Below are 9,906 nucleotides of genomic sequence, written 5' to 3'. Positions count from 1 at the left end.
GAATACTAATGTTGTAATTAAAAGTTAAAATCAAGATTTAATTGTTTTATTTAAAAAAATATTTTTGAGTTAATTTATAACTATCAAAATAAATTTTTTTATGTTAATATCTAATTATATTTTTATATACGTAGAGAGAAAAATATTATTTTTAAATAGCAAGCATAAAAATTAATTATTTTTATTTGTGAATCAGACTTAACACCTAATCAAATATAAAAGTATACACGTTAAATTTTTTCAAATTTTAGGTAACGAATGTTAAAATTAATTATTAGTAAAAAATTGAACTCTTTCATATGAAAATAATAACTAAAAATCTTATTATTTAATTTTTTTATCTACGGAGACTCTAATCTTCTTAGTCAACGGTGACTTTTGTCTCCTACGACCTTTTTATAAAAATAGTTTGATTGTATAAATTTTTGTACTATAATTTATAATGTCAGGACAAAACCAATATAATTCTAAAAAATTTATATTTCAGTAATATTATTATGGATAAAAATACTAGTATAGATAATGTTTTTACCCTGCTGCACTACTCTGCAGAAATTAATAATTCTAACTAACCAAATTGATCTTTACTCTAATAACTAATCTTGAATATTCTCTTTTTAAATCTTGACACAAGATTTTGTACTCCTAATATATACCTAAATATTATTTTAGGTATTTTTGCCTCCATTAATAAATTTTTTTTAGGTCCATCATTGCTTACATGTGTATCTAATTATAAAATATTACATTAATAAAAATAATTAACTTTTATATTTATTTCGTAAACGGTTATCTAAGTTTTAAATATTTTATATTGTTAGTGTATCAAAATTAAATCTTTTAAATAATATAAGGTGAGAATTCATGATTTATAATATAAAAAAATAATTTAAAAAAATTCTAATTAAAATTAGAGTGCTGAGTGATAACCAAAAATAAATAAATAATTGAGATTTAATTGTTTTCAGGGTCCGATATCATTTTGCTCGATTTTTTAATTGAGTCTGGTACTCTAGTACTTTAAAAACTTATATTAAGTATTTAACTATTTATAATGTAAATAATTATTTGTATATTTACTTATTTAGATAATTACTAATATTCCAAACTCACCTTTGAGATAAAAGCAAACATGGCCCTTTTTAAGTGTATCACAACCAGATATGTGTCCAGCCCAAAGTGAGGAAAAAAAGAAAGAAAAAAAAGTGTCCTAAGTCCTAACCATGTCTTTATATTTTATACAACAAAAAATATTATTTGTACACCAAAATTCGCTACTAAAATCAGTCACTAATGTATTTGTGTATAAATACATATGTAATTTAATTTATTTTTAACGTATATTTATATTCCAACATATATTTAATACTGATAGCTGATTTTGGTGACTAATTTTGGTGTACATATAGCATAATCCTTTATACAATCCATCGCATTCGACTTGTTATTGAGAAATATATCAAGCTCTATGTTAAAGACAGAGCAAATGAGCTAGCTTGATCTAAATGTATGATGTATTTTGTAAATATCAGTCAGAGATAAATGTTTAAATTTTTCTGGGCTGCACAAGAGGAAGAGCCAAGACTCTATGCACTTTAATCAATTTAAAATAATGCACTGAACATGGATTATTGGGTAGGTAAAGATTTCAGATTTTTTATAACTTATGGTCGATTTATCATTAAAATTAGAAATGGAATGTTAAGATGAAGACAGATAAAGTGAATAATCTTTTGTTTTGTGGTCAGAATCTTAGAATAGATAAGTAATATTGGACCCTCAAGATTTCTTTTTAAGTCAATTTTTTTAACATGTTTTTGGTATTCAACTATTCATACAGGGTTCAAGCCCATCAGTTAAGACAGAATATAACAATACACTTTTTGTTTACGTCCAAACAAAAACGACTTTGTTGGTAAATTTGTCTGCCTTTATTGACAAAAAATATTGTATGCCTTCATGATGAGGCATTCGGATTCAAGAGTGACAATTCAGAAAAAAAAATAAAGAAAAGAAAAAGAAAGAGTGACAACCAAGGAATTCGCAATAGACAATACGAGTGAGCGTATATATTGAAACAATCTATTTTTTTTAAATATATATTGTTGGATTATGTAAGATTTCTGATTTGAAGGTAGTATTATGGAAATAGATTAAGTAAAATAAATTAAAAGAAGAGATTAAGGATAGATAAATTTGTGAGTAAAATATTTTTTTTTTGGTGGCAAATAAGCAACACAAGTACTAAAGACAAAAAATAATAATGGAGAACAAGTATTGAGACTTTTATTAATGTTATAAGAAGATGAATAAATTCTTTTAAAGTAGATACCGGTTTATTAAAATTTGTTATCGAGCGTTCTACTAGAGCACATTCGAATGCTAATTTTATAAATTCTCTTATTTGAATTTGATGAACAAAATGAAGAACAATAAAAAGAATTATAGCAAATGATAGAGATGATCTCTCAAGTTTTAGAAAAATTCTCCTTGAAAAAAGTAGGTTGAAGTCCTTTTATAATTTGAGTAAAGTATTGTTTTTGTCCTAATGTTTAGAGTAAATCTCAAAATTGTCTCAGAATTGATGGCAGGATAAAATTGAGACGATTTTGAAACGTTAAGGACTTAAATAGGTCGAAAATATTGGAGACAAAAATGATACATAGAAATAAATTTTAATTTTATCCTTCAATAATATCAATTTTTTACGGTACATAATTATTCAATTATTTTTTAATTTTATTTTTAATTATATTATCTTTTTCTAAGTGAATTTATTTTTTATTAAGAGCAAAATTAAAAAATAAATTAAATAATTATTTGTCATAAAAAAATTAAAATTATTGAAAAAAAGATTAAAATTATTAAAAATAAAATTTAACTAAATTAAATATTAAAAAAATTCGATACATTAGAGACAAAATGTACAATTTATACTTTATTGTATATGTATTATTTTTTTCCGTAAATTTATGTATTAGTAATTCTACAAACATTTCATGATGAGTAAAAATTTTTAAGAGCAAAATTATAAAAAAAAATAAATTTATTTAGAATGAATCTAATGTGATTACTTAGATGTGATTTAAAAATAATTAAATAACTATGTACAGTAAAAAAAATTGATATTATTGAAGGATAAAATTAAAATTTATTTCTATGTATTATTTTTTGCCCCTAACGTTTTTCTCCTATAGCACGATTTAAACGGTAAGGACAACTTTAGGACTTACCGCAAATGTTGGGGACAAATCACAAAACAATACTTTACTCTTTATAATTTCAACCCATTTTGAGGGAAAAGTATATTGTCTAATGGTTACAATGTCATATTCAGCTTATCTCTTATTCTAAGGCTTTTACTAAATAGGGTAATTGGCAAAAAGTATTTTTGGATGTTTTCATTATTTTAAGTCTTTTTAACTAAAACTAGATATAAGAAGGAAATTCATCTCCACAAGTTAAGATAGCAGTTCTGACATTGCTTCGGGTGTTCATGGCAAAGATGTATACAGGTAAAATGGTGCTTATGACATGTGACATTAGTGAATGAACATCTAGTTTAGTTCATTTCTAACTAGATGACATTTTCTACATTTCAAATTCAATCAATTCACTTCTTCCAATTTAGTTCATATTTAAAGAAATATTCAACTTTTTAAAGTGTTCTTTTTTAGTTTCATCCTTTTGACCCAATACTTTTATAAAAAACTTTACTTTTTTCTAACTATATTTTGGATCATCTTAAAATTATTTATACGCAATAAATTTGTATTTTTTGTGTACAATCAATTTTATTTAAATTTAAGTATGTTGCATGTTGTCGTATATAAGTTTGATGAATTGAAGTTATTGACAATGCTAAATTGCAAATTATGTATTCAGATTTTATATTTGAATTTCGTGGAGTTTGTAGCTAAAAAAAAGTTAGAATTTTTTAACTATTATCGACTAATTCATCATTCACAAAATTAACAAATAAAATATTTGGCATTATCGAAGGATTAAATACGTTGTTATCGCCTCAAAATTAGTTTATTGTAAATTATTCTTTTTAAGATAAAAAATATTTGATATAATTTCATATCAAAAGTTGTATATATATGTATTCATGACTAATAGAAAAATAGATTGAACTTTTTACATAGTATTAGAATACCGACAAACACAAAAGGAACCTAGCTGCATAACCATGGCAGCAGAATCAGGAAAGAACTCTGTAAATGTACTAGAGACTTCAGAAAAAGGAACTAAGAAAATCAATAATGTGTATGTGTAACTCATAATATATGTTCTTCTCAGCTTCAACCTGTGCCATAGATGCTGTTAAAAACAAGAGATTAAATTGGAGAAAGAATTTGTGTATTATTGTGTATATTCAAATTGTATTTGTAATAATAAAGACGTAATCTCCTATAATAAATATTTAGATATGCTAAATAATTCTAATTGATCCTAATTATATTCTAACATCCTCCCTCATTGAAACTCATTTAAAACAAGGAAATAAGGAGAAAAAAAAACTGCATAAACTGATAAAACAGGTGCAGACAAAACTGCTGCAAGGAAGCGCAGACGTAACTGCCGCTTGTCTCAAAGAAGCGCAGACGGAACTGCCGCTTGTCTGAAGGAAGCGCAGAAGGAACTGCTACAACTCTACAAGGAAACATAGACGAAACGCAGATGGAACTGCTACGAGAGAACGCAGACGGAACTGCCATAAGAGAAACAAAGACGGAACTGCCGAAAGAAAGCAAAAACTATATGATATCTTTATGAGAATAGGAAAACAGCGGATGACATTGGTATTTGATCATTCGACTCGAAAAGGCACAAGACGGAGAGAATAAACTAGTCGGTGAGGTGAAAAAGGAACTAAGAAAACTTACTCGCCATATGACCTCAATGCGAGTGACAACCCAGGAAATATAATTACGCAACTGCATGGAGAAAATTATGAGGAATGGGCTAGAGCTGTGAAAATATCACTTCGGGCTCGGAGAAAATGGGGATTCATCGATGGAACTCTCATGAAATTAGAACAAGGTGCATCTAATCTTGAGGATTGGTGGACAGTCCAATCCATGATTGTATCATGGATCTTGAACACGATCGAACCAAGCCTACGGTTGACCGTTGCGTATGTAGAGAACGCACGGAAGCTGCGAAAAGATATCAAAGAGCGATTTTTGGCTGTGAATGGACCACTAATACAACAACTGAAGTCAGATTTGACAAGATGTAAGCAGGAAGGAATGGCCATGACGGTGTATTATGGAAATTGAAAGTACTGTGGGATGAATTAGCACAGTACGAGCAAATTCTCAAATGCACGTGTGGTGGATGTAAGTGTGGGATTGGATCTCAACTTGAGAAGCGAAGGGAAGAAGAGAGGGTCCTCCAATTTTAGATGGGCCTAGATGATGCGAGTTACGGAACAGTGCGGTCAAATATTCTGGCAACCGATCCTTTGCCATCACTGAATCGTGTGTACGCAATGCTAGTCCAAGAGGAGAGAGTGAAGACGATGGCTAAGGCATCAGAAGAGAGAGGGTTGGTTGTGGGACTCGCAATGCAGGCAGTGAATAGGACGAAAGGATGAGGAGATCTTAGCTAAAAATCAACAATATGCTCTCACTGTGGCAAAAGTGGGCATGATGTTAAAGGATGCTTTCAGATTGTAAGATATCTAGAATAGTGGGGCGATTGACCAAGGAATGAAAAAAGAGATGGTGGCAAAGGTTACGGACGACAGGGCACGCGTACTCGAGGAATTTCAGCGCGTGCACATGTGGGACACACTGATGGAAGTGGTAGGCATGCTACCAACATGGAAGACACGAGACGTGAGATGTCAGGATTGACCAATGAACAATGGCAGGTATTGGTAGATATGATAAACAAGCAAAAACCAAATGACTCCGAGAAAATGACTGGTAAGAGAATTTTTTATTTATGGATCATTGATAGTGGAGCTTCCACCCACATGACTGGAACCCTAAAAATTTTATGTGAAAAGAAAACTATACGCGGGTGTCCAATAGGTTTACCGGATAGAGAGCAGGTGATAGTGTGCAAGCAAGGAAACAGTGATACTTGAAGGAGGACTTGAATTGAAAAATGTTCTCTATGTACCTCAATTAAAATGCAACTTACTCTCAGTTTCTCAATTAACAGATGAAGAACCCTGTCTAGTACAATTCACTGATAAATTTTGTGTCATACAGGACCGCACTTCGAGGACGCTGATTGGAGCGGGTGAGCGGAAGGATGGGCTCTATTGGTATCGTGGGGCACACAAGATTCAAGCTTGTCATACTAGAACAGAGAATCAACTAGCACTTTAGCATAAGAGACTAGGGCATCCATCATTTCAAATTGTGCAAATGCTCCGTAATGTAAGTGAAAAATATACAACCAATGAGATTTGTGAAATTTGTGAAAAATCTAAGCAAAACAAGAGATAAGTTTTCTTTGAGTGACTATCAAGCTTTCAATATTTTTTATTTAATCCATTGTGACTTGTGGGGACCCTATAGAACTCCCTCCTCGTGTAGTACTTCGTATTTTTTAACTATTGTGGATGATTGTTCACAAGCGGTTTGGATATATTTGTTGAAAGAAAAGGCTGAGGTATCAATCACATTGAAAAAATTTTTCACTTTAGTTGAACACCAATATACAAATATGTTAAAATGGTGCGATCTGGTAATGGAACGGAATTCATGTGTTTAAAATAATACTTCCTACAGTAAGGCATTGTTCACCAATCGTCATGTGTTAATACATCGTAACAAAATGGACGAGTGGAGCGCAAACATCGACATATTCTCAATGTTGCTAGATCATTACGTGTTCAAGGCAATCTTCCTATCCAGTTTTGGAGAGAATGTGTCTTAACTGCTGACTATTTAATTAATCGTAAGCCATTCTCAGTACTGAAGGGCAAGACTCCGTATGAGGTTTTCCATAGAACAATTCCAAGTTATGAGCACTTTCAGGTTTTTGACTCTTTGTGTTACGCTCAAAATCAGAATAGGCAACGGGACAAATTTACCAGCTGTAGTCGAAAATGTGTGTTTGTCGGGTATCCTTTTGGGCAAAAAGGATGGAAACTATTTGACTTGCAAAAAGAAGTTTTCTTTGTTTCTCATGACGTTCATTTTGTTAAAGATGTGTTTCCCTTTAAAGCGGATCAGATTTTGGAACCAAGGATTGAAGATATTGGACCTCATGTGACATAATCAATTGTTAAAGAAGACACACACAACGAGACCAATACTCCACACTTGAATGACTGGGCTGGGGACTCCCTTATTGAAGAACCTATTGACCAACAAGGGGGACATGAGCTCAATGAAGAGATTGAAGAGTACATCGCTGACGATGCATCAGAACCAAGTGTAGTAGGAACAACGCCGATTTCTGATCTACCACTAGTCACGATGGGCGTTCCACTTAGTCGGAGTTACCGCATGAAGACACCCTCAATCAGGTTGCGCGATTTTGTCTCTGCTGCTACGATACCAATAAGCCCTACCGACCAACCTCCCTCTCCATCAAAATCCTCAGGTGTGTCCTATCCTATACAAAATTTTGTGAATTATAATTCCTTTTCTAAACAACATCGCAGTTTTCTTGCCTCTCTCCAGACAGAACAGGAGCCCTTATTTTTCTCTCAAACAGTTAGAGATGAGCTTTGGCGCGAAGCTATGTCCCAAAAAATTCGTGCACTTCAACTCAATGACACTTGGAAGCTCACAACCCTTCCTCCAGGAAAGAAAGCACATAGGTATAAGTGGGTTTATAAAATTAAATACAACTCTGACGGACAATAGAGAGGTTCAAAGCAAGACTGGTAATTTTGGAAAATAATCAAGTGAAAGACTTGGATTACAATGAAACGTTTTCTCCAGTGGTAAAGATGGTAACAATTCGCACAACACTCGCAGTGGCAGCAGCCCAGGATTGGGAACTCCACCAAATGGATGTCCACAATGCATTTCCTCATGGAGAACTTGATGAGGATTTTTACATGAAGCTTTTCCCTGGTCTTCAAGTGTCTCAACAAGGACTGGTTTGTAAACTTCAGAAATCTCTTTACAGACTGCGACAAGCTCCATGATGCTGGTTTGCAAAACTTTCATCTGCTCTCTTTCGATATGGTTTCAAGCCCAATGGACCATTCCTTGTTTAGCCTTCGCCACAATAGCCTGCAATTGGTAGTTTTGGTATATGTTGATGACCTTGTAATTGTAGAAAATGATGGTGTTGCAATTCAACGTTTCAAATAGTATTTACACACATCTTTTCACATGAAAGATTTAGGCCGGCTGAAATACTTCTTGGGAGTTGAGGTTGCCAGATCTCCGACTGGAATCTTTCTGTGCCAAAGAAAATATACTTTGGACATAATCACCAAAACAGGACTTCTAGGTGCTAAGCCTGTAGCAACACCGTGCGAAGAGAATCATCGACTGGAGTCAGCTACAGGTTCTCTTTTATCTGATCCTAGCATATATCTTCAACTTGTTGAAAGACTGATTTATTTATGTTTTATTCGGCCTGATCTGCCTTACAGTGTTCACATGTTGTCCCAGTTCATGCAAAATCCACGCATCGAACACTGGCAAGCTGCTTTGCGTGTTGTACCCTATTTAAAGGGACATTCTGGACAAGGAATTCTTCTCCCACGAGAGAATGATTTGTGGCTCTATGGATGTTGTGACTCCGATTAGGCTAGTTGTCCACTCACTCGCAAGTCAATCACAGGCTGGTTCATCCAACTTGGTAACTTACCAATATCTTGGAAGACTCATAAACAACTTGGTAACTTACCAATATCGTTCAATGGCTCAGACAACAGAAGAATTGAAGTGGATTAACGATGTATTCTTCTCTCTATACGTGCCTCATCATGTCCCCATTTGTCTCTATTGCGACAGTCAAGCAGCTCTTCACATTGCTAACAAGCCAGTTTTTCATGAACGCACAAAGCACATTGAAGTAGATTGTCATCTTGTTCGGGATGAGATCGTGCACCAAGGCCTCCTTCCATCTTATGTTCCCACTCAAACTCAGTTGGCCGACCTTTTTACTAAAGTTCTTGGTGCCAAAAAGTTTGAGGCAATATTGGTCAAGTTGGGCATTCAAGACTTGCATGCTCCAATTTGAGGGGAGGTATTAATGGATAATTTAGATATACATAGAAATATTATATTTCTATAATTTAAGTATAAATACAGTATTCCAAGAATACTCTCATATATATCTTTATTAGGATAGAAAATTATGCATTCTAATTTATTAGGATCATAAATTATGTTTTTTAAGATGAAAAATATTCTCTAAACATGATATAAATGATACCATTTGATTCATACAACTAACTGACTTCATCATATATATATATTCATGACTAATAGAAAAATACGCTAAATTTTTCTACAATATCCCTAAATTCAATCACTAATTAGTGACTAATTTAAAATATTATTACTAATTGTTAGTAACACTATTTTTATCGTTAGATAATATTTATCACAAATTTCATTACTAACGACGATATTTGTCATTTAATCCGTGAAAATTATGTCTGTCACAAAAATTTGTCGATAATATAAAAAATACTAGGTATGAAGTGGAGAGAATTTTAACTATTGATAAGTCACATAAAATTTGTTTAAAACAAAACAAATGTCAAAATAACTAAGAATAGGAGGACAAAAGTAAAGCTCTTAAGAGTTAGAAGAAGAATAAATAAAAAAACAAGAAAAAAAGAGAGAATATGAGACAAGAAGAAAGCAAAGAGTAGATTAAGAAGAAAAAGCGAAAAATAAATTTAAAAAATCAATATAAATATAAAATAAAAAATATGAAAATATGTCATTATAAGTGAAAAAAATC

This window comes from Arachis ipaensis, chromosome B10 (genome assembly GCF_000816755.2).
Source record: "Arachis ipaensis cultivar K30076 chromosome B10, Araip1.1, whole genome shotgun sequence".
NCBI classification, from domain to species: Eukaryota; Viridiplantae; Streptophyta; class Magnoliopsida; order Fabales; family Fabaceae; genus Arachis; species Arachis ipaensis.
Note: the sequence above shows the minus strand (reverse complement) of the source record.